Below are 27,079 nucleotides of genomic sequence, written 5' to 3'. Positions count from 1 at the left end.
CCTCTGCATCAAAAATAAATAAATAAATAAATAAGCCACTGAGCTATCTTAAAATTTTTTGAGGAAACTAGGACCCAAAAAGTCAGCATGGTTAATTTTTCATGCTGAGAATTAGCACATGGTTGCAATGTGATGTAAGTGTTTTAAAAGTAAAATTAAGTAAATTTATTTTCATACTCATTCGTTTTGTTTTTCAACTCTGCATAATCTCACATCATATTTTGCTCCCTATTTTACAGTGGATTCCCTTAGACAGACTTTTTCTGGTACCAACTGTTTGCAGATAATAAGGGCTACCTGGAACGTACTATAGTGCAAATTTGGCTCTAAGCTTCTTGATGGCAAAAGCAAACTAGAAACATGCTTTCTTAGAAAAGTCATGGGTGCATAATATAAAAACAGGAAGTTGTTGTGGAACAGTGAGGATAATGGTATTGAAATCCACGATTAGAGAAGACTTAGGGTACTAGTGGCTAATAAGAAGTCTAAGAAGGTAGATACCAGTCTTTCTAAATTGCTTGGTGTTTGGTTGAACAGTGTCACACGCTAAATGGCTAACAAACACAGTGTTGGTCTTTAATTCTGTTCAACAAGTATTCCTGGCTCTCTACCTTGGCTGCAGAGGAAATGCTCTTTTTCACTGAGTTCTAGGCTGGGCCACTTGCAGTTGGGTAGAGCCATGAAACATTTCTCGTCAGCATATTTTGAGCAGAAAAAACATGTGTCATCTGCAGGCAGAGATCCTTCAGAGTTTCCTTTCCCTCTGGCACGGTGACTGATAATGTTTGAGATGATGACTGCTCTGTAAGCTAGGGTCACTGGGAAACTAAAACGAGCTGCTGCCCTGCAGACACATCATGGACATGTAGAATGAGCATGAAATAAACCTGTGGTTTAAGCCACGAGATTTGGGGTTGTTTGTTACTGTAGCCTAACCTGGTATCTTCTGACTGACACAAATATTGTCTTACCAGTGATAGGATGAAACAAACAAATAAAAAATCAATTAGTCCTGTAAAATCCATGTGCAGCTTTTGGGTAAGCCACACTCTCGTACACCTCCAGGACTTTCCACACTCTCGTATACCTCCAGGACTTTCCAGGTTCAGCTTCCTCCTCTACCACCCTCAGCCTCACAACCCCCTAACTCACCTTTCAAGACTCAGTTCAGTGATCACCTTCCCTAGGGAGCCATCCTGAAGCCCCTGAAACTGGTAGCATGCCTTTTCTATGCTTTTCCATAAACTCTATCATAGCACTATCCCATGGAAAGGTACTTACCTGTTTACCTTGACTGTGCCCCCCACTAGTCTGTTACCTCCTTGAAGGACCAGACAGAATGAATGTGATCAGTGGGGAAATACCATGGTCCCAAGGATTCAGTGTTTTGAAGAGAACTTGCTCACCCCACCCCACCATTCCCTGGCTGGATGGGGACAGAATGTCTGCCATTCCTGGAGTGTTTATGATCTGTTTGGTGTCTCTTAGGCCCTTGGGCCTGTCTGGTGGAGCTGTTCAGCAGAGTGGTCTATTCCTTTCTACCAAGGCCTGCACTATAAGGAGTAAGGCACAGCTCTGCACCAGAAGGTCTAGGGCCAGACTTCAGGCTTCAGCTTTACCACTGTATTAGTTTCCTCTTGTTGCTGTAACAAATCACTGCAAACTTACTGGCTTAAAGCAACATAAATTTAGTATTTTACAGTTCTGGAGGTCAGAAGTCCAAAATAGGACTCACTAGCCTAAAACCAAGGTGTCAGCTAGCTGTGTTCTTTTCTAGAGATTCCAGGGTAGAATTGGTTTCCTTTCCTTTTCTAGCTTCCAGAGCCTTCCACAGACCTAACTTACAGCTTCTTTCATCTTCAAACCCAGCAATAGCCATCAAGTCTCTCTCACTCTGTGCCATTTTGACACTGACTCTCCTGCTTCTTTCATTTATGAGGATCTTTGTGATTATATTTGGCCCAATAAGATAATCTAGGAGAATCTCCCCAATCTAGAGGTCAGCTGATTAACAACCTTAATTCCATCTGCCACCTTTATTTCCCATGGCATGTAATACAACATAGTCACATGGACTAGGAGATGGACATCTCTGGAGATTATTCTACCTACCATAACCACTTACTAGCTGTGTGACCTTAAGCAAGTTAATTCTTTCCTCTAAGCCTCAGTTTATTTTCCTGAGAAACAGGGAAGGTGAGGATAATGGCACCTACTCCTGGGGATTATTGAGAGAATGAAAGTAGACTATGGCGATGAATGTAAAGCTTAGCATAATACCCAACAGTCAGGGATCAATAAATGCTGTTGGCCTTTATCACCATCCTCCTCGTCCTCCTCATCACAATTGTTTGTAGGGGGAGGTAGGAAACGAAATAACACATCCTCAAGAGAAGTAACATCTGCTCCTTATGGAAGGAGAATGAGCACCATCATAGAGGACTCCTGTCCTTGATCCCAGTCCTTCCTCTGCTCCATCCTGTTTTAGGACACTGAAGGAGGAGCAGGTTCAGCAAACAGGATTGACAGGCAAGAGGCCACTGCGCTCCAAATTGAGTCTTTTGTGTTCCTGGTGTTTGAACTCTCCTAAATTGGGCACTGGGCTCTCAGATCTTAGAAAGAGGCATGGGAGACAGTTCCAGCCCCAAACCAGTTTCTCAAAGTCTGTTGAAATGTGTGGAGGGGCCATAAGAATGCCTATTCTGTGACAAGGGCAAAACTCTCCATTTCCTGGTGTGTGTGTGTGTGTGTGTGTGTGTGTGTGTGTGTGTCTGTGCCCACATATGTGAATCCTGGCCTTCTCAGAAAGTGCAGTGCGACTTTTTTCCCTCTCATGAATTCCCCGAGCCCCTGCCGTTATTGTGTGCCTCAGCCTGGTGAACTCTAGTCAGCTTTAAAGAGGGGATGCACCAGGGCCATTCAAAGAGCAAGAGGCCAAGGCTAGCTGGCCCCCAGCCATGCCTCAATCCCCTTTTTCTGCTGCATTCAGATCAAAGACTAGGGCATTCATTTATATTTTATTTAATTTTAAAAATTTTCTTTAAATTTAAAGGAATTCATGTATATTTTACCTAGTTCCTTAAATAATTTCAGCCATCTTAGTTAGCATGTTTATTCCATGTTCTTAAGAAAGGCCCTTTGAATTGCTCCAGTTTGTTTATGTTTAAGTCATAATCTTTTCATTCCTTAGACTGAAATTCTGCCGTATTTATTCATGGAAACATAATATGTATATGCAATATGCATATCTGTGTAGAACATCTATTATAACGTACATATAGGGGATGTATATGTAAAAAGTTTTACAAATAAGGAAAAGAGAGCTTCTTTTCAGTAACTACATCAGTGGAGAGACTGAGTCTTTAGGAAATAAATAAGTCAACAAATTGCATATGTATTTCATGCATTTTACAAGTATATAAGTTAAGTCCACTTTTTATTGCCAATTCAAATAGGAATAGGACTCACAGGACAATAGTTAAATATACATATGCATATAGGCACACACATGCCCTATCTCATTTTAGCTAACAATTTTCAACTCGTTCTTCATCAGATTCATATCAAAGTTATTAACATACTAAAATAGTTAGGCTTTAGTTTTCTCATCTCTTTTTTCCCTACTCCTGGTCTGGGAGAAATTCCAGTGGTTAGAAATTAAATCAGTGCCAGCAAGAAGAAAAATAGCAAATCTCTTGATATTTTAAATATTTGATCATCTACTCCTGATGAAATCCTTTAACTATGAGATTTCTAGCACTTAGTAAATAATCCACAATGTGACTGACTAGATAGTTCCACTGTTCTAAGATAAGTTTCATGAGTGTCCAATGGTTCAATCTTAGGCCAGATATTCTTCCGCTTCCAAAGAAAAAAATCTACTTGATCATTATGAGATTGATTTTGACCTCATGAATTATTTGTTTCCTAAAGTTTTCCAAAGCTTCCCCTATGTGTTTAGACTTATGATATTGAGAAAGTTTATGATTTTTTAGTACTGGCTTTAATATTAGAACTTGGCTTGCAACAAGCAGGACTAAAATAGGACAAGGGTGGCAATTATTGCTGCTATCTCAGAGGGACTGTCTTGTTTGTCTCAGCAAAAGAATTCTCAGGGGTGGCTGAGCTAGAAGGAAACAGGGTAATAAAACTCATGCAGGAGGTATGGAAGGCCTCCCTCCTGTTGAAGATAACAATAGTGTTCTATTAGTGACCACAGTGAGCTACCAATATTTTCCATCTCCATCAGATTCCAGAGGCCAGGCCGGGCACTGTGGCTCACGCCTGTAATCCCAGCATTTTGGGAGGCTGAGGTGGGTGGATCACCTCAGGTCAGGAGTTCAAGACCAGCCAGGCCAACATGGCAAAACCCTGTCTCAGCTAAAAATACAAAAATTAGCCAGGCACGGTGCCGCACCCCTGTAATACCAGCTACTCGGAAGGCTGAGGCAGAAGAATGGCTTGAACCCGGAAGGCGGAGGTTGCAGTGAGCTGAGATCGCACCACTGCACTCCAGCCTGGGTGAAAGAGCGAAACTCCATCTCAGAGGCCAGAAAGATACCTGAGCAGTAACTGGTAAAAGGATTTCTTCACTTACAAGCTCCACATAATTTGTTTACTTGTCTTATATTAGAGGCCATATATTGGTTAAGTTTTGTAACCAGACTGCCTGGGTTCAAATCTGGCTCCCATGCTTAGAAGTTATGCGACCTTCAAAACATTATTTGACCTCTCTGTGCCTGTTTCCCTTCCTGTGAGATAAAGTTAATAATACCTATTTCATAGAATTGCTGCGAGTATTGTTAGTTAATGTATGTAAAACATTTAGAAAAATGATATTTAATAAATGCCCAATAAATGTTAGTTACTTTCAGTATCTTATATTCTCTTCCATAAACTGGGAATACTAATGCCTCACTTATATACCTCACAGTATTAAAGAGTAAGATTAGAAACATTTTATAAAACACCTTGAGAAGCATAACATGGCACACTAAAGTAAACAATCAGAGTGACTCTATGCCAATCTGGAAGTTGGCTTGATAATTTCAACCATCCCTAGAGGAAGGCTTCTGATCAGAACCCAGACCCTGGACATGATAGAAGCTGGAAATAAAATAGCAGAAGCAACATTAACATAAAGGTGAAGGAAGAAAAACAAGGGAAAGGAAAGAGAACTAACATCTCTGGTTGTTCCTACTATCTGTTAGGAGTTTGACACACACGTTATTTAATTCTCACTAACACTTATGAGGTAGATATTTTGTAGATAAGAAACTAAGACTCAGCAATATTAAGTTTCCCAAAGTTATGAAGTTATAAATAGCAGAGCTAAGATTTAAAGCCAGATCTGTCCAAAGACAAAGCTTATCACACCTTCTTCCATCTAATTCTAAAACAGGCAGCTCCCTACAGCTTAAGAAACATAAAGCCATATACTATATTAGTGTAACTAAACAATGATGGCCAATATGATGACATTGATTAAGGAAAGGCTGCATACTGATCAGAACAGCCCTCCACTATACTAGTGGGTAATAGGTCCTTGGGGAACTTATTGAAAGGAGATTATTATAACAGAATCTGGGACTCTGGCCATCAAAAGCCAGCTCCACCATGTTTGGGAGCATCTGCAGATATGGCCAAATGAGTAGATAATGGTGTCCCCAAAAGAACAAATACATGTTGCATGAATGAATTAATTAATAAAGGAAAAGTACAGTAGGCCCTTAATACTTAAAGATTTTTTAAGTCCTTCACCAATATTCAAATTCCAGTACATTTTTTCTAACCACACCCAGTTGGAACATCCTGCTATCAGATTCCCACCTGCCATGCTTCCTTGTTGTAGTCATCTGCAAACCCTCAGGTCACTCCTGACTTGGTGAAGATTTTCCCCCCAGTTCACTCTCAGACCTCTCACCAGCATGACTCTTGCCACCATTCTTAGTGACACCCACATCCTCACAGATGTTCTTCCAGTACTTAGGCCTCTGTCTTCCTTGACTCCTCCTCCAAGCCATCTTGGCTACTCAACTTCCATGGTCACACTCTAGCTCTTGTTATTGCCAATGTGGAAATCTTCCCTAATCTCAATTTTAAGCATCTCACTCTCTGACCACCTCCTCCTTTTTTTTTTTTTTAACAGCTTTATTGAGATGTAATTTACATACCATAAAGTTTACCCTTTTAAAATGTACAATTCAGGCTGGTCGCAGTGGCTAACACCTGTAATCCCAGCACTTTGGGAGGCTCAGGCGGGCAGATCACCTGAGGTCAGGAGTTCGAGACCAGCCTGGCCAACATGGTGAAACCCTGTCTCTACTAAAAATATGAAAATTAGCTGGGAGTGGTGGCGCATGCCTGTAATCCCAACTACTCAAGAGGCTAAGGCAGGAAAATTGCTTGAATCTGGGAGGCAGAGGTTGCAGTGAGCAGAGATCATGCCACTGCACTCCAGCCTGGGAAACAGAGGGAGACTCCGTCTCAAAAATAAAATAAGATAAAATGTACAATTAAATGGTTTTTAGTATATTCACAGAGTTGTAGAACCATCACCATAATCACCTTTAGATATTCAATTTATCATGCCCTAAAAAAACACTACTGACTTGGGGTGGAGCAAGGTGGCAGAATAGAAGGTTCCATCCATCATCCCCCAATGCCCCCTGCGAGGGCACCAGTTTAACAAATACCTACACTAAAAAGCACCTTCATAAGCACCAAAAATCTTAAAGGGATCTCTCTCACATTATATATTGAACCCATCAGCGAAGCCTAAATTGCTCTACCTTTTCTAACGACTTCTCATGACCTACGCTGCTACTGACCTACTCTGACCTCCTGCCTGGGTTATTTAGTGGGATCCTAACTGGTGTCCCTGTTCTGCCTATGTGTCCCTCTCCTCCTCATTCTACATCCTTGCCCTATAACATATTCTCAACATAGCAGTCAGGAGAATCATTTCAAAACACATCACTCTTCAGCTTAGAACCATCTAGCAGCTCCCCAACCCACTTACAGTAAAAGCTCAAGTACTTTTACTGGCCTTCAAGGCCCTAGGCAATCATACACTCTGCCCCTCTGGATCTCCTAGACCTCTTCTCCTACCATACTTCCTTGGGATTGGTCTACTTCAGCCACCCTGGCTTCCTTGAGATTTTCTGAAATGTCCATGTACACATCTACTGTGTAGTCTTTGCACTTGATGAGCTCTTTCTTTGAAATACCTCCCTCTCAGTAGCTACATGGCTCACTCCCTTTTCTCTCTCATGTTGCTTGTATTATTATTATTATTATTCTGAGATGGAGTCTCATTCTGTCACCCAGGCTGGAGTACAGTGGTGCAATCTCGGCTCACTGCAACCTCTGCCTCCTGGGTTCAAGCGATTCTCCTGCCTCGGCCTCCCCAGTAGCTGGGATTACAGGATCCTGCCACCACACCTGGGTAATTTTTGTATTTTTAGTACAGATGGGGTTTCACCATGTTTGCCAGGCTGGTCTCAAACTCCTGACCTCAGGTGATCCGCCCTCCTCAGCCTCCCAAAGTGCTGGGATTACAAGCATAAGCCATCACGCCCAGCCTTGCCTGCATTATTTATAAGTTCAGCAAACGCTGTTTCCATCAGATACACAGAAAATCAGAGAAAATTGCTGGAGCTGGATAGGAAGGAGTTAAAATAAGAGAGAGAAGCGAAAAGAAAAAGGACATTTAAACTTTGAGGGTCTCCTAAGGCCAGGGGCTACTTCCTTTATAATTTGCTTTAATTCTTATAACCTTTGGGATGATGATTATTATATTTATTTTACAGATAAGACAACAGGGGCATGGAGGGATTAAAGTTATGATCTTGTATAAACCTCTAGAGTTAGCTGTCTAATTAAAAAATCCTACCTTTAAAACCTAACCTTGGTCCACTACGTCACAGATTTCCAGCCTCCTATTTAGTTAAGATTACGCTGGGAATGAATGCCTATTACAAAATTCAAATATTTGCAAAGAAAAAAAATCAATACAGCTTACTTTTATAAGTTCTTCACCTTGACACCACCTTAAAATGAAACCTCTATATGCTCAACAGAGGGTTAGATTCCTGAGATTCCTGGCAATCTCTCAACTCATCATCCAAGACTATTTTTGCATGATACAAATTCCATCAAGTGTCCCTGCACATGGATACTTGTCAGCAAATTTACTCCTTCCAGTTTTGCATCTCATAAACAGAAGATCCTGCCAGTGAAGGAAATGAAAGGAAAGTAATTTGTCAATGGCTTTATTCAATAGTGCCATTTGCCCAAATTCCATACTGGGTGGCCCAAATATTTTGAAATCCATGCTTCATGGATCTTGTAAGATGAGTTGTAACCCTGGGTCTCACTCAGATGCCTGAGAAAGCTTGGGGTCTGGATCCCCCTCCCACTGTGTTGCTGTAACGCACCCCTACATCCATTATCTTTCAATTATCAGCTCTGCATTTCTTCCTCCACCTCTGGCTTATTCTTCTCTTTTGACCTCCTGACACACTTATTTGCTTTTCCCTGTCTGGAATTCTTGCCCAAACTAACTTCAATCACTCAAAACTGTGCTGTAGGAGAGAGATGAGTGTGGGGATGCAGTGACAACCAAGTCATTCCAATAAAATGGTTGTGGCATGCCTCCCAGCCAAACTCCCTGCTTATTTTATGACGATGGGCCATTCATCAAATGACCACGAACCATAAGTGAGGGGCTGATTTCTATTGCAGGCTGGTTTTCTATAAACATGAAATCACTTCAATAAAATAGCTATTTTAAAATGTTTTGACACATCTGGTTTCTACTTCCTACAGTGGAAATTTGGGATGAAATGTTGGTCAGGATATTACGCAGCAGCCCCTTAAGTATTATTATTGTCATCAAGATCACCATAACTTCCAGTTGGGATTGTTTCCCTGGTGCTAATCAGTCTAATGTTAATAAATTTTATCCAAATAATCCTAAGAGAGTATTGCTCCCATTTTCAAAGAGGAATGGAAATAATTTGCCCCAAGTTAAATATCAAATATAGGGGAAGAATCAGAATTCAGGCTCAGGTTAACTTCAAAGTCCATTAGGCACAGCCCTCCCAATGGCTAACAACATCCAGTGGGAATGGTACTTTTCTTTATCAGTACCATTATAAAAAACTGGTATTTTCAGTACCTACTGTGTGCTAGGCCTAGAGGATACAAAACATGTAGTTAATGGAGTCTACTCTGTTATAGTCTAGTTGAAAATGAAAGGCCTACAAAAAAGATAAATAGCAATGCAAGGTAGTAGATTTCAAGTATTAAACATGAATTAGAAACTGGAAGTGCTATGTGTGTTCAGACCAGAGAGTAACCACTGAGGCCAGGCAGGAATAGGATGATCTTTGGAAGGAAGGGGTATTGAGCTGGACCTGGGAAGCTCTTAGTCCATTTGCTATAAGGGCTCTTTAATTGTCATACAAAAATGGATCTGGGGAGTAAACCTTTTCCATGTTCCTTAAGAAGGAAGTCAAAAAGAGGACAGCAGAGCGTGTGTCACGTTAAGTGCCAATTTCTCCTTTTAGAAGTCAGTTGACTAGGGAGACTGAGAGTATAGCCTGCAGGGGTTAGCCTTCTGGGAAAGGTGCAGGAATAGATTTGTGGATAGGTAGGCCCAGGACAATGGGTAGAGTACCCATCAGAGATTGCATTTCTCTTGTGATCATGATGAGAAACTGTGGGCTAAGGATGCTGCTTACCCTGAAGGGCTGGGTGACAATGGCAAGTGCTTGCCCTTATGTGTCCCATTTCAACCAGGACACCACTCTTCTGGTAACTTATTATTTCTTCACGTACGTCTAAATTCAGTTTAATCAGACTGCATTTTTTGTATGTTTCAATGGTCAATGACAACAATAAACATATATCGAGCAACTGCTTTGCATCAGATGTTGTGCTACGGAGCTCAAAAAGTGGGAGTCCCTGTACGTCAAGAAATTCTTGGTCAAGGGACATAGACAACTAAACAGACAATTTATCTGCCACATAGTAGGCTGTGACCATGGTAAACACATATGTTTGGACTTGGGGGTTTCAATGAAGATCCCATCTGCCCCCAATAGCTTAGAAATGCAGAAAATGAGGTTGTTTTATAAGAGTTTAATCTTTAAAATCAATGCACAATGGGTCAGAATGGAAACATACAAAGACAAATAGAAAATACAGAATAACCCATAAGGCTCCACTCAGCCCTGAAATCTTGGGGCTTTGTGCTTTACACACACACCAGGAGGCTACCTCATGTCATGCCTACTGCATACCAGGCACTGGGCCAGGTCTTTTCATACATAATCTCTTTATTGGACCCCTGAGTCTCTGAATTTCATGCCATAGACTCTTGAACCTTATAAATAATAATTTTACAGGTGTGGAATGATGCATCAAGATTGTCTTTGTCCTACCCAGGGTCATAGAGCTAAATATTTGCAAAGCAGTTATTGGAAAGCCAGTATTCAGGTTCCCATTTCTGTGTTCTCAGACACTACTCCAGACACGGGAGTGTGTTCTGCAGTTCCAAAAACAAAATGCAGCTTGAGTAAGACTTCCTCAATTTCTATTTCGTTAATAGCTTCCCAGCAAACTCCTTTTAAAAAATTAAGTGCATTTACTATTTGGTTATTATTTTTTACATCCAAACAGCTGATTTGGTTTAGGAGAGAAGGTAGCATTTTACATGCTTATTACTTAGTTTTTAAAATAAGAAACATTTTCATAGTGTATTGCTTTCAAACATCCTGCACTCATTGTAAGTTCATTCTCTGCTTTCCCACATCAGTGTTCTCTAAGGTCATGTCTAATAAGCCCAGAGATTCTTTACCTCTGTCACAGTTGCCAAGATGCTGAGCTACTGGAGCAGCTGATCCCTTGGCAGCAAAAGGGAACATTTTGGAAACAGGTTTTCCAGGCATGAGAGCAATGGTTCTTGATTTCAGTGACATCTGCCATTGAGTTTCTCTGGGAAATCACTAATCTTCCTTTAGATTTTTAAATGTCTTTTCAATTTTCTTTTACAGATGGTCTTGCCACCTCTGACCCTAATATATGTGTCCCCAGAGTAGGCACAGAATAGAGAACTGTGCCCGGGGCACCCAGAGGTAAAACAAAATAAAATGATAGCTCATCAAGACACAGCTATATGAGGACAAATAATAATCTGGGCCCTGATTCCCCCTTATTAATCGTTTCACATTCTATAGTTTTAATTATCCTCCGTCAACCATGGTCCAAAAATATTCAATGGAAAATTCCAGAAATAAACAATTCATCAGTTTTAAATTGTGCACTATTCTGAGCAGAATCATGAAATCTTGCACTGTCCAACTCCACTGGGCCCTGGGAAGTGAATCCTCCCTTTGCCCAGTGTATCCACACTATAGACGCCACCTGTCCATTAGTCAGCAGCTGTCACAGTTACCAGATTGACTGTTGCAGTATCACAGTGCTTGTGTTCAAGTACCTCTTATTTTACCTAATAATGGTTCTAAAGTGTAGGAGTAGTGATGCTGGCAATCACCAGAGCATTGGTGATGCTCTCAGATACACCAGAGAGAAACCGTACATAAAGTATGGTGAAGTGAAAAAGTGGAAGTTCCTGACTTTAGAAAAAAAAATGTATGCTGAGGTTGCTAAAATCTACAGTAAGAATAAATCTATCCATGAAATTGGGAAGATGGAAAAACAAATTTTTGCTAGTTTTGCTGTCACACCTCAAACTGCAAAAGTTATGGCCACAGTGTGTGATAAGTGCTCAGTTAAGATGGAAAAGGCATTGGGTCTGTGGGTGAAAGACAAGAACAGAAATGTGTTCCAACTGATGACAACTGGATTCGGTACTGTCCATGGTTTCTGGCACCCAGTGGGGGTCTTGGAATGTCTCCCCTGTGGATCAGGGGTACCACTGTATATTGGAAACAAATTGTAACAGCTCTCAAATTTGAGGAAATCATTTTATTTTCAGTGGAATAGGGAATCGAAGCAGTCATACTTTTCTAGCTACTTACTGTGAAAGAAGGATGCCTTAAAGAGCAACTTGGTGCTCGCTTCGGCAGCACATATACTAAAATTGGAACGATACAGAGAAGATTAGCATGGCCCCCGCGCAAGGATGACATGCAAATTTGTGAAGCGTTCCATATTTTTAGGGACATGGATGAAGCTGGAAACCATCATTCTCAGCAAACTATTGCAGGGACAAAAAACCAAACACCGCATGTTCTCACTTATAGGTGGTAATTGAGCAATGAGAACACCTGGTCACAGGAAGGGGAACATCACACACCACGGCCTGTCATGGGGTGGAGGGAGTGGGGAGGTATAGCATTAGGAGATATACCTAATGTAAATGACGAGTTAATGGGTGCAGCACACCAACATGGCACATGTATACATATGTAACAAACCTGCACGTTGTGCACATGTACCCTAGAACTTAAAGTATTAAAAAAAAAAAAAAAAAAAAAGAGCAACTTGGCAGGCAAAGCTAGAATTTGTTCCAATGGCCATCATTATATTAAATCTAGGATGGCCTGACTTTTCTGGAGAGGAATTACTTGTTTGATGGCCTTGCTCACGACTTTCAGGATTCTCTTTGTGCAATAGTTTGGAATTAATTATCTTTCAGACATTTTCCAAATGCTGGCTAAAGTGAATGGTTGGCCGAGGACTGTATAGACTAGATATGCTGTCATTTGGTAATCACTTACTAAGTGCTGTACTGAACACCTTGCAGAGATCTATATTTATTCCTTATAGCAACCCCATGAGAAAAATACAATTATGACTGACAGATGAAGAAACTGAGATGATGACGATGTTTCTAGTCTTTTTTACATCACAGCAAGTACCTCCTCAAGAACTGAGAGGACCAGTCTCTCAGCACATCTGTAAACCCTTCATGGTGCACTGGATGGAAAGCTCTGGTTTGGATAGGGTTAATTACCTTGCCAGGTTTAAGAAAGTGACCAGTGTGAGGCTTAAACCCAAGGCTGTGTCTACAAAGACTGTGCTCTTTATACTGAGGGGCACCATCAATTTGTGTAATGTAAAATTCTCACACACAGCTCCGCAGGATGAATTTATATTTGTTTTTATTTGGAGAGTGACTATGGCTGAGTCGCTTTGAGATGCTGGTGTTGGGACACAGGACAAATGCTCACGTTACTGGGTTATCCTATTGGATTATATTTTCAATGTTCAGTGCTTTTAGGGTTACCATTTGACTAATGTATTAATAGAAATCCTATAATCTTACTGGTTATACTGTAAGAAGGTTCTGCTATATGTACACTGAGTGGCAGGGTTTTAAGGGTAGAAATCACAGAGCCAAGCAAACAGCACTGCTATTATTATTACACTAGGAAGATAGAGAGTTGCCGTTTTAGGCTAATGTAATGTACCCTAGGACAATCTGGGAAAGCAAGTACAGTCCTTGGCAACTTTTTCTTTTTATACATCTGAGTCCACTGAGAAGCTGGTTAGGAGGATATTCCTCCAAACACCCGCTCCTCAGCACGCAGCCTCCCGTGTATGATGGTCCCCAGCCAGCCACAGGATGGAGGCAGAGCCTTCTCTTCTGAGTGCTACTTGTCAATCTGGTCCTCTCTGCTCCATGTTCCATTTATGGAAGCTTGTACAGGCACGGGAATTAAAGATCTCATGTGATCTGTCCATATACCTGGAGACAAAACCTTTCCCTGGGGTTTCTTCCTCCAAGTTACACTTTTCATCTTATGAGTGTTTATTGCTTCTTCACTTAGAACCTTAGATCCAATATCTGCTCAGAAAGAGGAAAGGCAATGAAACAGACTAAAGATAGCAGACGGATACACATAAGAGTTTTAATCCTAAGGGAACTCCAACCCATTTCAATGGAATTACTCTCGGTTAAGCACTGAAAGAGATTAACAAGACCCTGGAGGATGAAAAATGAAGCTGTGGCTGTGACATGGCCATCACAGCAGCTGATCGAGGCTTTGTTCTACAAGCTCTGAACTTGTAGGTACCACTTCACGAAGCAGATACCCCACAGAAAAAGAGAAATGAATGTGAAGTTCCAAAACCATGCCCTAAAAGCATACAGCTGGGCTTTACCAATGTTTATCCAACATGTTGTTAATCTCTGCGTTATCACACTAACCCACTGCCGAAACAGCAGAAGCAGTAGTCATTTATTCCTAAATGCCTTTCCATATGCATGGCAAGCAAAAGCTTTTCAGACAAGATCATTTCTTTCCAATGTTAAAAATGAGAATCTCTGAAGAAAAGTGAATAGTAGATCTCCGCATATTACTGAACACCTCAAGAGAACTAGATCAGGAGCCCCAGCACAAATTGTGCTCAGTGTATTTCTACAAACAAAATTAATAAGAAGCAAAGCTTGAACATACCATATTATTCAATTTCTGTATTGTTAAAGCTGAGAAAATCACTCCAAATCACATGACTGGAGTCCAGCCCTAGAACAAAACTACTAAATAGTAGGATTTATGCCATAACTAAGAGATTCAAAAGAATGCAAAATTATATAAACTCCCCTCCCCAGACTAGACAGAGAAGATTTTAAAAAAATCTTCGCTGGACCGGAAGCAAAGCAGGAGAAGTGGAAATAGAGCAAGAGAATAAGTCAGGGTAGCTCTTGGAAAGTCCAGTCCTGTACGTAGGGGTAATAGAAACCTCAGATGGGTTTGGGGATCTTGGAGCAGGAGGGCCTATGCCTCCACTCTCCATCAAGAATCCTACAGGCTGGGCACAGTGGCTCATGCCTGTAATCCCAGCACTTTGGAAGGCCGGGGCAGGTGGATCACGAGGTCAGGAGATCAAGCCCATCCTGGCTAACACGGTGAAACCCTGTGTCTACTAAAAAAAAAAAAATATATATATATATATATATATATATAAATTAGCCAGGTGTGGTGGCGGGAGCCTGTAGTCCCAGCTATGCGGGAGGCTGAGGCAGGAGAAGGTGTGAACCTGGTAGGCAGAGCTTGCAGTGAGCCGAGATGGTGCCACTGCACTCCAGCCTGAGCAACAGAGTGAGACTCTGTCTCAAAAAAAAAAAAAAGAATCCTACAAAAAGATATTCTCATGGAGAGCCCTGAGCCAACATAAGTGACTACAGTAGGGTAGCAATGGCCACAGGGCAGGTCCAGCCAGCGAAACCATCTAAGAGAGACCCACCACCTCCACCTCCATGTTTCCAGAAACATCCTAGTAGCATAGAAGAGCATCTGAATTTTTCCCATGGTTTCCCCGACATCCTTCCCCATGAGCTCCAACAATAGTTTGGCTGAGAGAAATCCAATGGACTGGGAATGCCCTTATGGTTGCATAGTCCAGGGCAAGTTTAGACTGTGAACATCAGTGGTAGATGGCAGTGAGGATAGATACCTAAAGCCAAAGCCATCACAGAGGAGGCCTCCTCACAAGGAAGACGTCACAGTTGCCCACCCATTAATGTCAAGATCATATGTAGGAACCACAGGAACCAAGATCATTCTTCAGGTGAAATTTAAAGAATAGGGAGAGGAAGACTGGGCACAGTGGCCCACGCCTGTAATCCCAGCACTTTGGGAGGCCAAGGTGGGTGGATCACCTGAGGTCAGGAGTTCGAGACGAGCCTGGCCAACATGGTGAAACCCCATCTCTATTTATTTGTAGCTAATAAATACAAAAATTAGCTAGGCGTGGTGGCGCATGCCTGTAATCCCAGCTACTGGGGAGACTGAGGCAGGAGAATTGCTTGAACCCGGGAGGTAGAGGTTGCAGTGAGCCGAGATTGTGCCATTGTACTCCAGCCTGGGCAACAAGAGTAAAACTCTGCCTCAAAAAAAAAAAAAAAGAAAGAAAGAAAGATAAAGGAGAGAAGTCCTATATTGACTAAGAATTTACTCAAGAAAGACTGGCTTTTGCTGAGCATGAGCAAGCCTATAGTCCCAAGCTACTTAGGAAGCTAAGGCAGGATGATTTGCTTGAGCCCAGGAGTTCAAGTACATCCTGGGCAACACAGGAACATAGGAAGACCCTGTCTCAAAAAAAAAAAAAAAAAAAGAAGAAGAAGAAGAAGGAGGAAAGAAAGAAAAAGTTGACTGAGTTCTAAACAGGAAGTAAGTGGATTTATCTTGAATTAGAAAGATATAGTTTTCTATTACCAAGTAGAAATTGGGGTTAATAAGTTAATCTAATTCAATTATAGAGAAATAAAATTACTTCTTGGCTACCACAAAAGTGATTGTAAAAATTTATTCCTGCAACATGTTTCAGTGTAAATTAATTCACTGTGACTATTTCCATTTTATCTCAAGTTTCAGAATGAGAGGCTTGATGCTCTCCTAAAGGATTTTAATCATCAGTGCAGAAATTAGAATAACTTTTTAAGAAGATATAGTAGTAGGCATTGCAGTTGTTGCCCCAATATCCATTCACCCTCCCTTGTGAAGAACCTCGGTGTCTAAATCAACAGGGCCCTTCCACCACCAGCTGTGGGGACTGGTTCAGGAAAGCCAAGCCCCAGCCAATCTGCACGTGACATTTCCCTGGCCAGCGGGGCTGGTCATGGGCGATCCATCCAGTATTAAGAACAAGTCTCCACGTGTTGTGAAAAGGACTTGCCTGTTTTTGGAAATGAACCCTGAAGCATGGAGCCAGCCTTCCTTTGAAATGGACACCATAAAAGGTAAAGAAAAAATGACAAGTTACTAAATCAAACCAACACCGAAACCACTACTTCTAAACTTTGCAGTGCTTAATTAATCAATCTCTTTTTTTGTTTTACCCAGTTGGAGTTAGTTTTCTGTTACATGCAACAAAAAGCACTCCTGAAACATTACAGGCTGGAGTGCAGCGGCACAATCTCGGCTCACTGCAACCTCTACCTCCCGGGTTCAAGCGATTCTCCCGCCTCAGCTTCCCGAGTAGCTGGGATTACAGGCATGCGCCACCACGCCAAACTAATTTTTGTATTTTTAGTAGAGACAGGGTTTCACCATGTTGGCCAGGCTGGTCTCATACTCCTGACCTCAGGCAATCCGACCGCCTTGGCCTCTCAAAGTGCTGGGATTGCAGGCATGAGCCACCGCGCCCAGCCTGATGCCTTTTTCTAGAAGGTTATTCACTGAGGAAGAACCAATAAATAAATAAAAGCAAATTCTATGAAGGGAAAAACTACAGAGTACCCCTTATTTTCCATATTTCATATTTATCTTCCCTCCAACCTGTGGTGTCACTCTTCTAGTGACCTCTACATAATGGATCTTTTTTCCTTCCCTTCCTGCCCCCTTCTTCCTTCAGAGAGGAGAAGGAGAAAGGGAGAGTGGGAAAGAAAGAAAGCAAGTAGGCAAGCATCAGCAACAGCTCCCTGCCTCCAATCAGGTGGCTGGAACATTCCTTATTAGCTCTTATATAAAACTAAGAATGTATGCTACCATTGTTCAGGGATATTGGGTGACTCCGCGAGAACAATCCATTCCACAAATTCCACTGAAAACTCATGACCAGGTGATGCAAGCAGTGAAACACAATGCAAGTGGATTGTTTGATCTGTCATAGACATCAGGGCTGGCAGCTAAACAATTATTATATTTCACTCATCCAGGCTCTCTCTCTTGCATACCACTCCTAGGTTCTTCTGGTAAGCTCCCAGACCAGAGTTTAGAACAAGCCAGTGGACAGGACACTTATCAAAGTGCAAACATTTACTTGACAATGTGGCAGTTAAAAATAACCTGCCAGAGACTCTGAGTACATTAGGGAAGGCTATGTCCCATGTGGTGTACAGTGTACCCAAGACTTCCTCCTGTAGATATTCTCTTCCACATTCTTTTATTTCCTTCCTGTGCCTGCAAATTAATGATGTTCAAAGGGGACCCACTGTCTTTAGGGAGTCACATTTTCAAGTTCCTACTCTTTCCCATTTACTCTTTGCCTTTTGGGATAGGAGACAAATTACAAACTGGCTGGTGCACAGGGGAACAAGTACACAGGAACACACTGACATTTCTTTTTTCTTTTTTCTTTTGAGATGGAGTCTCACTCTGTTGCCCAGGCTGGAGTGCAGTGCACGATCTCAGCTCATGGCAACCTCTGCCTGCCAGGTTCAAGCGATTCTCCTGCCTCAGCCTCCCGAGTAGCTGGGATTACAGGCATCTGCTACCACGCCTGGCTAATTTTTGTATTTTTAGTAGAGATGGGGTTTCACCATCTTGGCCAGGCTGGTCTTGAATCTTGACCTCAGGTGATCCACCTGCCTTGGCCTCCCAAAATGCTGGGATTACAGGCGTGAGCCACCGTGCCTGGCCAACATTTATTTTTATATCATAGGGCATGTGGATCCAGAAAAAGAGGTATAATTCCCAAAGCTCGGTTTCAACTCTTGGTTTCAGCTTAGTGGTGCAATAGCAAATTATGAGGTCAGGAGCAACTCTAGAGGCTAAAGTTCAAGCTTCTCTGGAGACTCTAGCTCAGGGTTAAAGTTCAGGTAATGGCTGGTAAAGAGATAAGGATGTAGCAGGGTTTTTTGAATGTAACATGTGGGGAAAATGCCCGTGCTGAATAACAGAGGATTGGATCCTGCATCCATGCTGAGGCAATGATGGGTTTAGAGTTAACACCCTGCTACTGAAAGCTGAATTGAAATATATTCTGTACTTGGAAGAATGATTTTTAAAAGCCTCTAAGAATGTTACTAAAAGGCTTTAAAAATCTCTGCATTAAGAAAAAACAATCTAATTTGAAAATGGGCAAAAGACATGAGGAGACATCCAACTGCAGAGGTTACATCATGGTAAATAATTGCATGAAATGATGTTCAGCAACACTAGCCATTAGGGAAATGCATATTAACACCACATTGAGATGTCATTACATACCTGTTAGAATAACTAAGATTAAAAAAAATAGTAATAATACTGATATGGTTTGGCTGTGTCCCCACTCAAAATCTCATTTTGAATTGTAATCCCCATAATCCCCATATGTCAAGGGTGGGACCAGGTGAGATAATTAGATCATGGGGGTGGTTTCCCCCATGGTATTCTCATGATAGTGAGTGAGTCTCACGAGATCTGATGGTTTTATAAGTATCTGACATTTCCCTTGCTTTCACTGACTCTGTCCTGTCACCCTGTGAAGAAGGTGCCTGCTTCTCCTTTGCCTTCCACAATGATTGTAAGTTTCCTGAGGCCTCCCCAGCAATTTGGAACTGTGAGTCAATTAAACCTCTTTACTTTATAAATTACCTAGTCTTGGGCAGTTCTTTGGAGCAGCATAAGAACAGACTAATACAAATACCAAATGCTAGCAAGATATGGAGAAACTTGATCTCTCATACATTGCTGGTGGGAATGTAAAATGTTATAGACACTCTGGAAGATAGTTTGGTAGTTTCTTTAAAAACATATGATCTAGCAATTGCACTCTCCTGGGCATTTATTCCAGAAAAATGGAAACTTATGTCCACACAATAACCTATGCACAACTGTTCATAGCAGCACTATTTTAATAGCTAAAAACTGGAAACAACCAAAATGCCCCTTGAAAGGTGAGCAGTTAAACAAACCATTTTACATCCATCCACACCATGGAATATTACTCTGCAATTAAAAGGAATGATATGTATGTAACATTCTCAAAACGACAAAATTAGAAGTAGAAAACAGAATAGTGGTTGCCAGAGGTTAGGGATGGTGGGGTGGAGGGAAATGAGTGTGACTAGACAGGGGTCGCATGAGGGAGATCTTTGTGGTGGTGCAATAGTCCCATATGTTGATTGCACTGCTGGCTACAGAGTCTACATAAGTGACAAAATGGCAAGGAACCCTACACATGCGTTGTACCTGTCAGGCCTCTGAGCCCAAGCTAAGCCATCGCATCCCCGGTGACTTGCACATATACACCCAGATGGCCTGAAGTAACTGAAGAATCACAAAAGAAGTGAAAATGCCCTGCCCCGCCTTAACTGATGACATTCCACCACAAAAGAAGTGAAAATGGCCGGTCCTTGCCTTAATTGATGACATTGTCTTGTGAAATTCCTTCTCCTGGCACATCCTGGCTCAAAAGCTCCCCTACTGAGCACCTTGTGACCCCCACTCCTGCCCACCAGAGAACAACCCCCCTTTGACTATAATTTTCCTTTACCTACCCAAATCTTTAAAACGGCCCCACCCCTATCTCCTTTCGCTGACTCACTTTTCGGACTCAGCCCGCCTGCACCCAGGTGATTAAAAGCTTTTTTGCTCACAAAAAGCCTGTTGGTCTTTATTGCTCACAAAAAGCCTGTTGGTGGTCTCTTCACATGGACACGCGTGAAAGTACCAATGTCAAATTCCTCTCCCTATACTATTTTTTCCAACTTCCTGTGAATCTCTCATTTTACAAAAGCATTTAAAAGTGCTACTGAGGCTCTCTGGAACTAAACCAAACACTACAAGCTTCTGTGATTCTGCTCATTTCCTGTTAACTGTGCCTACACCTCCTTCAGTGGGGACCCCTCTTTGCCACACTTACCCAACATAGTTCCAATGAAAATACCTGACCTGGCCCAAGCAATCAGCACATCACCTGCCCCTATGCTCATTTAGGCTGGACTTGGCAGAAATGCTGGGATAGAGATGATTGCTCTTTTGTACTGGATTCAACTCTAGAAGGAGGGAAGTCTGGGAACCACATGAGGGATTGCAAATGGCACTCTCACCAAGGAAGCAGAAGTGAGAAAAAGAGAAAGATATGGAGAAACTTGATCTCTCATACATTGCTGGTGGGAATGTAAAATGTTATAGACACTCTGGAAGATAGTTTGGTAGTTTCTTTAAAAACATATGATCTAGCAACTGCACTCTCCTGGGCATTTATTCCAGAAAAAATGGAAATTTATGTCCACACGATAGAGGAAATCATTTCAGCCCTAGGTCCTGGAATGCCTACCTTTGGCCTGCTCTGTTTTTGAGCCTAAACATCTCATCAGCCTTGTGTGTTACCATAACCCCTGGATAGTTAACAGTTAAATGGAATGGCATGAGGGATGTCCTTCCCTTTCATAAACAAACTAACATAAAAAGCTCTTGGTGGCAGGGTGAAGGGGTACCCACTAATCCAACTCTCTGTATCAGTGGCATTCATGGAAACCTGTTTTCTGGGAATCCTGGGCACAAATCTACTGAAGCAGCCCTTGTAAGTGTTGATGGTGAAACCTAACATGCCCCATCCAGGTGTGCCTGGAGGATGCAGCAGGGAGAAACCCTGTTTTGTTAATTAAGGCAGGATACTGATCCCTGAGTCGATAACATTCGAACCAAGACTCATCATTTTGCTTCCCAATTCCCTTACCAGTAATCCTGTTTTCGCCTCCTTTGGGCTCACTCTCTTCCTTTCTCCTGTCCACCCCAGTCAGTCTCCCATGGTTCTGCCCCTGCCTGGTCTCCGTTCCCCTCTCCCTTGTTCTTCATGAGGTCCTGAGAAGATCTGAGGCCCACGCCTACCCTCTCCCCAGTCCCCTGCCTCAACATCCCAGTAGAAACAGGGCTCTTTCCCATTGTGCTCTGGGTCCCACATCCCAGGACTTGCTTCCTTCATCATCTCTGCTCTCCTGGATCTGCAGCCTGCCCCCATCTGCTGACTCTTCTTCCTCGGCATATACACATGCTTACATTTCTCTCTTCTTATAAAAACAAACATTTTCCCGGACCCTCTACCTCCTGCTAACTATTGCACTCTCTCTCTACTCTTCTTAGCCTTGTTTCTCATCTGGCTTGTCCCCTTGTCCCACCAGTCTTCCAGTTAGTTTGTCTTTGGGCTTCTTCATAGCCCCAGCCCTCAAACAAAACTTTGCTCAGGTTACACCTTGCTTAAAGTTCTGCCACAGCTCCTCCAGTCTTCACGGTGCAGTGTCCTGGATGACAGCCTTCCTGCCTCTCTCCAGCCTCAGTACCACCATTGTCACACACACACCCCTTGTTCCAACTATTCTAGCCAACTGGCAGCTCCCCAGATGCACCTTCATCCCTGCTGCTGACTCCGACACTATCCTTCAAAACTGTTCAACCGGCTGTCACTTCTCATGGAAACGCTTCCTAACGTTCCCAAGAACAGTTGGCACTGTCTGCTGTCTTCCCTGTTCCTGCAGGGCCCTGTAGTGCTATCATCATGAGGCATTTGCTCCGGTGTCCTCCGTAACATTGACATAGCCTGAAGAACAAAGGCAATGTCTTTTTTTGAAATAGTATATTTTCCCTAAATTTTAATTTTATTTGGAAATATTTCAAACTTTAGAATCATTGAAAGAAGGGCAAAATGAACAGTCACCTACCTTTCACCAAAATCCATCATCTATTAATATTTTGCTACATTGTACATGCTCCCATCCTATACACCCTCCCTCTCCCTCTGTAATATCTTTATATACCTTACTGGGTTGAACAATGTCCCCCAAATTCAGGTCTACTCAGTACCTGGGAATACAACCTTACTTGGAAATTGGGTCTTTGCAGATACAATCAAGTTAAGATGAGGTCATATAGAGCTAGGATGGGCCTTAATCCAATAAGTGGGGTCCTTATAAAAAGAAAGAAGTTTAGACAGAGACACACAGAGAGAATGACCCATGAAGATGGAGGCAAAGTTTGAAGTGATGCAACTACAAGCCGAGGAATGACAAGGAGTGCTGGCAACTACCAGAAGCTGAAGGAGACTGGGGAAGGTCCTCCCCTACAGGCTTTGCAGGGAGCATGGCCGTGCCACCACCCTGATTTCAGACTTCAAGCCTCCAGAACTATGAGAGAATAACTTCTTTTGTTTTTAGCTACCCAGTTTGTGAGAATGTGTTCTGGTAGCCCTATGAAACCAATAGAATAACCATATATAGTGAGATGTAATAGACATGCAATATAGATGTTCATATAGACGTTGATAGAAAATATATGTATAATGTGAAATATAAAAGATATATTAATATAGCTATTACTATAGCCATATATATAATATCTTTTTTACTAAACCATTTACTTTTATTTTTATTTTTATTTGAGACAGAGTCTCACTCTGTTACCCTGGCTGGAGTGCAATGGCACGATATTAGCTCACTGCAGCCTCTGCCTCCCAGGTTCAAGCGATTCTCCTGTCTCAGTCTCCTGAGTAGCTGGGATTACAGGCACCACGCCTGGCTAATTTTTTGTATTCTTAGTAGAGATGGGATTTCACCATGTTGGCCAGGCTGGTCTTGAACTCCTGACCTCAGGTGAACGGCCTGCCTCAGACTCCCAAGTATGAGCCACTGCCCCAAACAAGAATTCTGAGAAGCAACCTGGTCAGAGCTTAGACCAGCAGAGCTGAGAACAGTGCCCTAGGCACTGTTCTGGCCAACAGAACCATTTAAAAGTAAGCTTTAGGCATGACATTTTACCTCTTAATGCCTTATTATATATCTCTTAAGAATAAAGATAGTCTCATATAATTATATCATTATCACACTAAAAAAAGCTACACTGGTACTTTTTAGTATATAATATTTATTAGTATGTAATATATACTTAATATCATAAGTATATAATATATAATATATAGCATATAATAAAGTACTTATTCATATATAATATAGACTAGATATTCAAACTTCTCAGTTGTCCTAATAATGACATTTAAAAAAAAAACAAGATCCAATCAGGGATCATTCACTGTATTTAATTATCATGTTTCTACCCTCCAAAAGTTCCCTGCCTTTTTTTCTAATTTTTCCTTTCAAGACATTGACATTTTAAAAGAGTTTAATTGTTTCATATGTTGCCCCAAAATTTGGATTTGTCTGATTGTTTCCTCATGATTAGATTGAGGTTAAGCATGTTCGGCAGGAACCACAGGGTGATATCATGTCCTTCCCAGTGCACCACATCAGGAGGCACATTATGACACTGATTTGCTTACCAATCCCCATTATTGGTAATATTAAGTTGATCACATGGTGAAAGTAGAAGATTATGTTTTATTGTATTCCCAGTACTTAATGGGCCTGTGAACCTTTAAAAGTTTATTGAATGAATGAATGAGAGGTTTAAAAAGTAGAGTGATCTATACTGAAACCCACAAGTTTGTAAATTTGGCAACATGTACAACTTCTTTTTTTTTTTGAGACGGAGTCTTGCTCTGTCGCCCAGGCTGGAGTGCAGTGGTGCAATCTCGGCTCACTGCAAGCTCTGCCTCCTGGGTTCATGCCATTCTCCTGCGTCAGCCTCCCGAGTAGCTGGGACTACAGGTACCTGCCACCACGCCCAGCTAATTTTTTGTATTTTTAGTAGAGACGGGGTTTCATCATGTTAGCCAGGATTGTCTCGATCTCCTGACCTCGTGATCCACCCGCCTCAGCCTCCCAAAGTGCTGGGATTACAGGTGTGAGCCACCGCGCCCGGCCAACATGTACAACTTCTGATTAATCACCTACGTCACCTTTTATTAATCATGGGCATCACTGGGGCACAATGACTTTGCCATCCCCACTTCTACAATGTTATTGTTCTGTGTGAAAATGTGAAACTATTGTGCAAGCAGAGTGGTATTGGCTCGCATAGAATGCAATGTGAGCTTAACAGCTTTGGAATATTGTTATCAGGATGGCTGTATAGAACACTTAAAAACAAAGCAAATTATGTCTTACTGACTTGAATGCCATAATTGTCTTCTAAGATGTTTTATTTAGGTCCCAGCAATTTAGACCAGTTTCCAGAGTTAGCTAATATGTTTGTAATAGCAACATCATAAAATAATTCTGAAAATTGTCTATCTTTCAACACACATATGTGTGCACACATACACACATACACATACACACAGGCTTCACATCTCTTGAAACCCCAGGCCTTATTGGCTTACTGGCTGTAAATAGATTTCTGTCCACCATATTTAATCACATCAGTGTTTTTTAAAGGTACTCAACTTTAATCAAACACTTAAAGGGAACAGTAGAGATTAGGTCATGAATGATTTAAAAAAAAAAGACTCCTGTTACAGAACCAAATAGTAATGAAGGCATATGATTTGCTAACTCTCCTGAGCTTAGCAGCAGCAACGGAAAGCTATTCCACAGCCAAAGATGGAAATAGTATCCCCTCGTTACCACAACAGAAGTCTATGATTAGCTGCCCAAATATTGGAGAAAAAGCTGTGGTGATTGATCTGACTGGCTTGATGTGAATTAACTCCACACACTGAAAATGGCTTAGGTATAACCACATTTGTTAAGGAAGTGGATGAGCTCCTCTTTGCTTCAGTGTTTAGAAGGAGGTGTAGTATGTAGCTAATGAAAACTTGAGTGGCATTAATAGTTCATGGCAGACAGATCCTGTAGGATTGTATCCAGTTCTGGACTTTATTCTAAGAGAAATGGGGACAACCTGGATCACACTCAGAGTAGTGTCACCTAGCAAAGGAAGGCCCAGGAGCCTAATTGCCTGAGCTCAAAGTTAGGCTTTGTTACTCACTAGCTGTATAACTTTGGGCACATTATCTAATCTCTCTGGGCCTCTCTGAGCCACATTATGCAACCTTTCTGGGCCTCAGTTTCCTCATCTGTAAAATGGGGATAATACCTTCTAGGATTTTTATGAGATTTGTATATATATATATATATATATACAAATATATATATATGAGATTTGTGTATATATATATATATATATATAGCTTAGAACACCTGGCACATAATATGCACCCAATTATTGTTAATTGTTATTACTAGTGTTGTTATCATCATCATCATCAACAACAGTTGGTGAAAATAAAGCAAGGGAAGATAACAGAGAGACTTGTTGGGACATGACTGGTCTCTTCAAAGTCTTGAAATGCTGCCAAGAGGCAGAGGGATTAGATGATTTCTCTTTGACCCTGGAAAGAGATATAATATCAAAGAGTATAAATTATAGGAATTCAAATTTGGGCTTAATGTACAGGGGACATCATTTTAATGGTCAGAGTTATCTGAAGATCAAAGGCTTGCTTTGAATGGGAGGTGTCCCTGATTACTGGAGTATTCAGTTCCACTGTGGATAATTCTTTGGGATGTAAGGATTAGCTAGACAATGGAATTAGATGACCTAAAAGAAGCTAGTCTTGTGTGTCTATAATCAAATACATCCATTAAAGCATCAAGCAGAATTTCAAGAAATGATTAAAATATAAGAAGCTCAACACAAAATCTTCCATTATAATATTATCACACCCCACAAATCCACTCATTAGTTATCCTGCTCATTTCCACCCAATTCTCATAAATAGGAAAGATTCAGTAAAGAGATTTCATTCTGAATAATACACCCAGATGCACATACAAAAGCCTAAAAGGCACCACGTTTTATGGATGTTTAAATTCTAAAATTCATCAGTGTATACAGTGAAAATCACATACAGTCAAGACTGTCCTGAAAAATCTTCTAGGAAGGCACTATTTTGGCACCTCCCTCTTCATAAGCCCAGCACAGTTTCCCTCCAGCATTGGAATGGCCCTCTGCTTTTCTGGTTCAGTACTAGATAAAGGAAAAGATGTTTGTTCTGTGGGGAAATGAGACCAACTGCGATTCATTATGTTCCTGATTCTTGCTTTAGGACATATACTCAGTGAGTAGACTATCAGACTGAATTGATTGCATCATTTATATTGCTATTTTTCTATTTTGTCTATTTCTTCTGCCTTTTTCTGTTTACCAAAATTTACAGAATTGATTGAAGTCACTGAAGTTAAATGCACCCTCTGAACATTTAGGAGTAAACTGGGGCCTCTTGGTCAGCAAATGCTATCTTTTGGTCCATAGTTTCTATGACTACTCCCTGGCCCCTAGAGATGCACTTTGTTTATCCGACACCCTCCTTTCTAGGAAAGGCATCCCTTCTTTAAGGGAATGGCCCTCCCCTCTACAGTCGGTGATTCTAAGGTGTTCCCAACCATAGTGTTTCACTGGCCACCGAGGTGGACATGTGGCCTAAGCCCAGCCAACCAGAAGCCTTTGCTGGGATTTCTTCACTTACAACCAGAGAGTAGCTCTCAGTTCTCTTCCGAAGG

At 41.6% G+C, this 27,079-nt stretch overlaps 1 protein-coding gene and 1 non-coding gene across 4 annotated transcripts in view; one reads left to right on the top strand and one right to left on the bottom strand.

Moving 5' to 3' along the window:
- Positions 1-27,079, bottom strand: part of SHROOM3 (shroom family member 3) — a 349,831-nt gene that overhangs the window by 238,330 nt on the left and 84,422 nt on the right. The window lies entirely within an intron of this gene.
- Positions 12,080-12,186, top strand: LOC112133345 (U6 spliceosomal RNA). Its single transcript, XR_002914989.1, has one exon. It is a non-coding gene; the product is annotated as a U6 spliceosomal RNA (small nuclear RNA).

The sequence above is a fragment of the Pongo abelii genome, chromosome 3 (genome assembly GCF_028885655.2).
Source record: "Pongo abelii isolate AG06213 chromosome 3, NHGRI_mPonAbe1-v2.0_pri, whole genome shotgun sequence".
Classification (NCBI taxonomy): Eukaryota; Metazoa; Chordata; class Mammalia; order Primates; family Hominidae; genus Pongo; species Pongo abelii.
Note: the sequence above shows the minus strand (reverse complement) of the source record. Positions and strands in the feature narration are given on the sequence as shown.